The sequence below is a fragment of the Lactuca sativa genome, chromosome 9 (genome assembly GCF_002870075.4).
Source record: "Lactuca sativa cultivar Salinas chromosome 9, Lsat_Salinas_v11, whole genome shotgun sequence".
NCBI classification, from domain to species: domain Eukaryota; kingdom Viridiplantae; phylum Streptophyta; class Magnoliopsida; order Asterales; family Asteraceae; genus Lactuca; species Lactuca sativa.
The window spans coordinates 68,574,670-68,581,319 of record NC_056631.2 but is presented as its reverse complement, the minus strand read 5'-3'; positions in this window follow the sequence as shown (position 1 = coordinate 68,581,319).

Below are 6,650 nucleotides of genomic sequence, written 5' to 3'. Positions count from 1 at the left end.
TGACATATATGTAAACCAAGGAGGGATCGATGTCAGGCGAGGCCCAAGGCCGAGGAGGGCTTGATACCGGGCGAGGCCCGATGAAGGGCGGGGGCCCAGTATGTGTTTATTATGTAAGGTCTGGGGTATTTGGGGAAATCACTAAGGTTTGTGTTTACATTTTTTTAGTTTACATTTTAGGTACTTCTGGTTCGAAAGGGAAGTGTCAGAGATGATTACAGAGCACACACCACCTTATTCCGCATTTTATGATTTACTCTGATATGATATGATGTAGTAACAAACTTTGATCTATCTTAGTTGTATGGAAACATTTTTATGTACCATTTTATTTAAATTAAATAAATGAAATTTTTGGGTCTTATTTATTGGATGTTACATGTCCTCCCACACTTGGCACAACACCCCCGACCCTTATGGCCTCTCGAATGTGAGTCCTGAGTCTTGGGCCTCTTCACCTGGCCCACTAAAAACTGAGTCTACTCTGACTTGCTCTTCCTGAGGTGCTCCAAATCAATGTCATGCATTAGGGCTCTAGCTATCATATCATTCAAGGTCTCGCACCCTAAGAAACTCACAAACTCCATGATGTCATCCCTCCGCATGTCATGGTACCTTACCTTCTTCATCTCCTTGTTCGCTTCATAATACATAACTAACAAAGCTCTCTTCCTAAACTTGGAAGTGATCTCTACCATAATCTCAGTCGTTTGGTGAAGGCCCTAAACCGGGTCAAAAACGCATCCCAAGTCATCGACTCAAAGGATTCGCCTCCCAAAGTGAAGTCTACCTCCTCCCACCAATCTCGGGCTTTGTCTTTTAGAAGACAAGAGGCAAATATGACCTTCGATCCCTCTGGGCAAAAACTCGTCTGTAAAGAGTTAGCTATAACCGCTAACCTTCTCCTACTGACAATGCATGGGGTACTTCTCCCTAAAGAACTCAGGAGCTCCACAAGCACGGAGCTCCAAAAATAGTCATAACCTCAGTATGGCCGTGCCCAGATGCTCATCCAAAATCTCCATAATCCCCTCCTTGACCGTACCGAGAATCACCGGAGTCTGCTCCAAAATACCACGGGTAATCTCTGATGGAATTAACTCATGCGTCCGCTCATCGATCAGCTCAGTACCTACACCTGAACAAAAACTAGAACTTGAACCCCCTTCCTAAGTGCTCATCTGATGGGTTTTATACAAACAATCCTATGTGTGCATGCAACCCTAGTTGGATCTATGTTTTCACTATTAGACATACAACTTTATAAACACAAAAAGAAACCTAGCATGCATCTTTCGTTTTCGAAATTCACAAATAAGAATAGAATACATACCTTTTCTAGTTATATAGTAATATCAACTAGTTTCTTGAATTTCCTTAACTCTTGAGATCAAGTACTACAAGTGTAGTACCTCCAGTGGCTCACAAACACACTTGAGTGAGAGGATAAATATGAGAGAGAGGAGGGAGGGTAACTAGCTCCAAAATTTGGCTCTACTATGGTTTCTCCAAGGGGTGTCGAATTGTAATGCCTTAGGGGTCTTTTTATACTTGAGGCCAACTAGGGTTTCAGGGTGGAAACCCTAATCCCTTAGCTTAGGGCCTAAGCAAGTCCATGGACTCCTTATCCTTTAGCCTTGGACGAAAATCCTAGAGCCTTATAGGATTTTCGGCCCTTGCCAATAAGGTGATCCATTGGCCTAAAGCCTCAACTATCAAATAATTACAAAACAACCCCTGCACTTTTAATCAGTTCCTTTAATCCCAAAATTAATTCCAAATTAAATTCTGATTAAAAACCAATTAATAATATGATTCCAAATTAATATATTATTCATATAATATATTAAAAATCATATTGGTACCCCAATATATTATTCTTAACAATATATCAGCCTCTCTCCTCAATAGTCATCCTATCTAGTCACCAATGTGAAGGCAACCGAAAAGGACCATGCTACAACGGGGTCAAGTACATACCAAATATAGTTATGGACTTAGACACTAATCCAACAGTCTCCCACATGGATAAGTCTAACAACTATAGATGCAAGTACGACTTCAAAATCCGATTAGCAATCGTAGCTCTCAAAAGCCGTTGTCAAACTTTGACTTGTCCTTTAGATAACGGATCATATAGTCCTCCGTTCTCAAGATATCATGTGGAAAATTACATGGAACATAGTCATACTTATTGTCCAATAGTTTGTTTCTTGATCTATATTCTTTCTTACATAGAACTTAATTGATCACATCAACTTAGTCCTGACCGAGCCCGACACATAAGTCAAACCAAATCATCGAGGGGCCCAAGATATCACTTTTAGCCTCGTAGGATAAAAGGAACAGATAAATTTCGACTTATATGCATTTACTCACTACTAGAAAAATACCCTTTAATGACACGCGAACCATGACACGCGGTATTTTATGATACGCAAATGTGTGTGCCCTAAAAGTAATGTTATCTCTCCAAAAATTAGAAGGATTTAGGTCACGTACTTTTGCGCGCCCTAAAATAAGTGTCACATTGAAAGAAAAAAAACACGGAGGGCACATAACATAAAATGGGCGTCGTGTAACCATGTCGCTTTATATTTTTTTAATGAAACGCGAGATCTCTTCTCTGGGGGGAAATAAAATTCTGAAAAGTTTGAAAGGCCCGCCGTGCTATTACCTTCTTTCCACCTTTCTTCTGTCTCTTACTCAAATACCCCAAAAAAACCCTAAGTCATCACCAAATCTCTGATCTCCCACCGGCAAAATGTCTCCACCTACTCTCTGCCCTCACACTAATTCTCTCAATTAAAAACACAAAAACCCTCAATCAGATAACCATGGCTACTTCTCCCTTCCTTATCTTCTCAAAAACCCAAAATTTCTTTAACTGTAAATCAATTGCGAATCCGACCCGAAGACCCGTACTCCGAGCTCACTCTCCTTCCGGAAGATTCTACACCTCGCCATCGTGAAACTCGTTTGCTTCCTCTACCTCCGCCTTCTCGTCGAGCCCGTCGTCGTTCTTTCAGAACCGATTTGCATCACCTACACGTGTCAACGTATACGGATCATCTCCATCGGCATCAAATATACGATTTTCTCTCAAAATTGTCAAATTTCTCCAAGTCGTTTGATCTCTGTAATTCCGAGGAGTAATAATTGTAATCAAGCGTCAAAAAAGTAGTTGGATAAACCACGGAGGATGTATATGTGTTCTCCTACTTCGCATCCAGGTTCGTTTAGTGTTTGATTCTAGGGTAAAGATGATTTATCTTCTATCTTTTACAGGCTATATGATCCTCATATACCTGAGTTAGAAAAATTTCTACACAAGGATTTGTTCTTCCCTTCTAACAAATTCTCTGATGCATTTCATGTAGATTATGTAGGCAAGCTGTTCGATGAAATGCTAGGAGATGAGTTTTGGTCTGAACTAAAAGCCATCAGATGGTATCCTGTTTCTGTTGACCCACCTTTGACCGGACTTCCATGGTTAGTGCCAGATAATACATGTACACACATAATACATGTACATAGATGGTATCTTGTTTGGTTTTCCCGTTGTTTTTTTTAGTTTTCAATTGTACACACATATAGCTATACATACATGCATATGTATACATACAAATATAGATAGAAATACATGTATATATGCACATAGATACATGTATGTATGCATCTATGTGTGCCTCCTTGTCATTTTTTGGCTATTTCAAAAAAAATTAATGAAGATGGATATATCATAGACATGATCAGAGTTGCTTGATGAATGCAGTTCTCAAATGTAGGTTCTCTTGAACTTCATGGATTTGCTAGAAACAGATTATGGAGTGTTGACAATGACTCCCCTCCCTTCCCCACTAATCCCACAAATAAAGTTTTCATTGACTTGATCTTCAAGTCCACTGAAGATGATTTGAAGACATGGCCTCACAGGTGACCTTAATTGCACCCCTTTTTTGTCTACTAGACATTCTTATATATAACATATTCTTTTCAATTCAGGTCTGTGTCACACTTGCTAGGAATGTTGGAGAGATGCGAACAGAAACAGAGTTGCTTCCCCAATGTTGGGAGCAAGTGAGGATAAAAAGATTTCATTTTATTGTTTTATTGTTTTGTGATTTTCTTTATTTATTTATTTTTATTTAATTTTATGGAGATTAGTCACATGTATGAGGAAGGCAGACTGCTTGTAGCTCAATCATGTGGGGAGCTTGCAGAATTTGTGAGGCCAGAGATTCGAGACTCCCTCATCCTATCTATTGTGCAACAACTCATAGAGGATTCTGCCACTGTAGTTCGTGAGGCTGCTGTAAGAAATCTGGCTTTGCTGCTTTCACTCTTCCCAAATATGGATAAATATATCAAGGTCAGCATCAGCCTTACTAAATATGATTCTAGAGGCTATCATGGAGAAACAAATCTTTCTGACTTGACAGGGTTTCCATTTCCTACAATGTAAGCTATAACATGGTTTCTCTTTTGATTCTGGTAATGTTTATATTCACCAAGTCACCCAATTATAGCAATGAAATTTCTTTTTATTGGGATTACGTTGCTATAATTGGCTAATTTCCAAACTGAAATGCTACAGTAGGAAGGAATGAATGTTATAATAACTTATGTTTCAATTTTGTGTTATGATAATGAAGGTTCAAATCTTTTTCCAATTTGTACATCTAACTTTTTTATAACTAATGGGTTGGTGTAATGTTTTTATGAAAACAGGTGGGTTTAATATAGAGACATCCATCAATCATACAGGATTGTTAGCATACATGAATCTCCAATTAATAATCTTTTGGAGAATCGATTGCTGGAGCAGGCATAATTCAGGGTTTTGGACAAGAAAAAGGTTCATGAAGAGGAATCGATTGCTGTAACTTGTTGGTTTAATAATCAGGTATTATGGGATTGGCTGTGACTTATGGCAACCACTACTTTTGATAGTTGTGGTTGGAACTAGTACAACAAGCATATATGCTGGTTTCACGAGTATGTTTCTTTGATATTAGTGATTGTTTTCCAGCTTTAGTGTATAAATGTTTTTGGTTATTAAAAAGAAACATTTTCATTGACTTTTTTTTAAAAGGCTTTGAATTATTGTATGTTTAACCATTGTATTTCTTTTGAGTTTTTGTCTCTTTATATTATAAGGGCTATATATATTTGGGATGTTATGTTTAAGCATAATTAATCTGTTTTGTTTTTGGTTATATTGTTTTGTTTTGTTGTTTAAACTTTCCCTCATTTAACTAATTTGAAAATTTTAAAATATTTTGATTCCATTTCTTAGTAATTACTATATATGATTCTGTTTTCCTAATTACCTAAGTAGCATGTCTGTAAATTTTTGATTATTAATAAATAAATAAGATGGATGATTTTGCAAGAAGAAACTGATAGGTGAGGCAAAGGCTACTTTTATCCCACGAGTTCCAGAGGTGTTGAAAACAAGTCTGATCAAGCACATTAGATCTCATGTGGATCCATGAAACAAGTCAACAAGAATAGGAGGTAAATTTTCTTTCTTTTTTGTTTAATCTTTTGACCCATCATCAGGTATTCTACTGGATCAATTGGACTTGTTTTCTCTTTTGAATCAGCTTCATTTCTGTTTTAATTATCTTAATCATGATAAAGGAGAAATCTTTGTTGACCATAATAGTTATCTATGAAACTAAGAAGGTTTTGAAACAAGTTGTAGAGAATGCCTTAAAGGAGGTTGCATCCTTTTCCAGTAATTGGCTTTGTTTTACAATCAACCTGAATTAAAAGTCTTGTCTGAGCTTTTCAATTCTGTCTTGAATTTTGATGCATCAGGTGGAAGGAAGATCTTTCCAAGGAACCACAAGTAGAACAGGAATTGATGCCTGTGATGCTTAATGTCAATCAAATGACATTGCTCCTAACAGCAACAACAACAGCAACAACAACACTAACACTACCATTAATGGCCCACCAGATTCCGGGTAAGTTGCATAAAATAGCAACATACTATTACTTTTTTTTATAACAAGACATGTGATATTGTGTAGTTTATGATGATTTGTGATAAAGTTGGTCAATAGAGGAGGAAGTGTTGCTTCATCTTTGTTCCAAAATTATTTATATTTCTTGTAACGCATCTTACATTTTCCCTTTTTCACTTTATATAATTTACAATTCCATTATATTTATATGTAGATGAGTAGTGCTGCAGTTAAGGCTCCTGCACCAGGTCAAGCGGTATATTCTTCTTAAAAATTTGCTTTAAATGGCTACTTTCATTCCTTGCGATCTGAGGTACACCAACTTTATATTAACTTTCTTTTATTAAATAAAAAATCAAAAAGTTTATAATTATGATAATCACACTTATTATTTCAGTTTTACCAAAAGGGAATCATGGTAACAGTTGTTTGCCCTGGGCCAATAGAGACATCAAATGTACCTGCTACAAGCACATCATCGAAGGAGGTTAGTTTCATATCATGTTCCATTACCTGCCTGATATTTGTTATAAAGGGAAAAACTCCAACAAACTATGCCCATTGTTTCATATTAGGTCCTTATGGGTTGGCAATAGCAGGTTTACCGGTTAAGTCAACTTTAAAATGTTGACTCTTCTATAGCCACAAAAATACTTGTTCAAGGACCCAATGTGG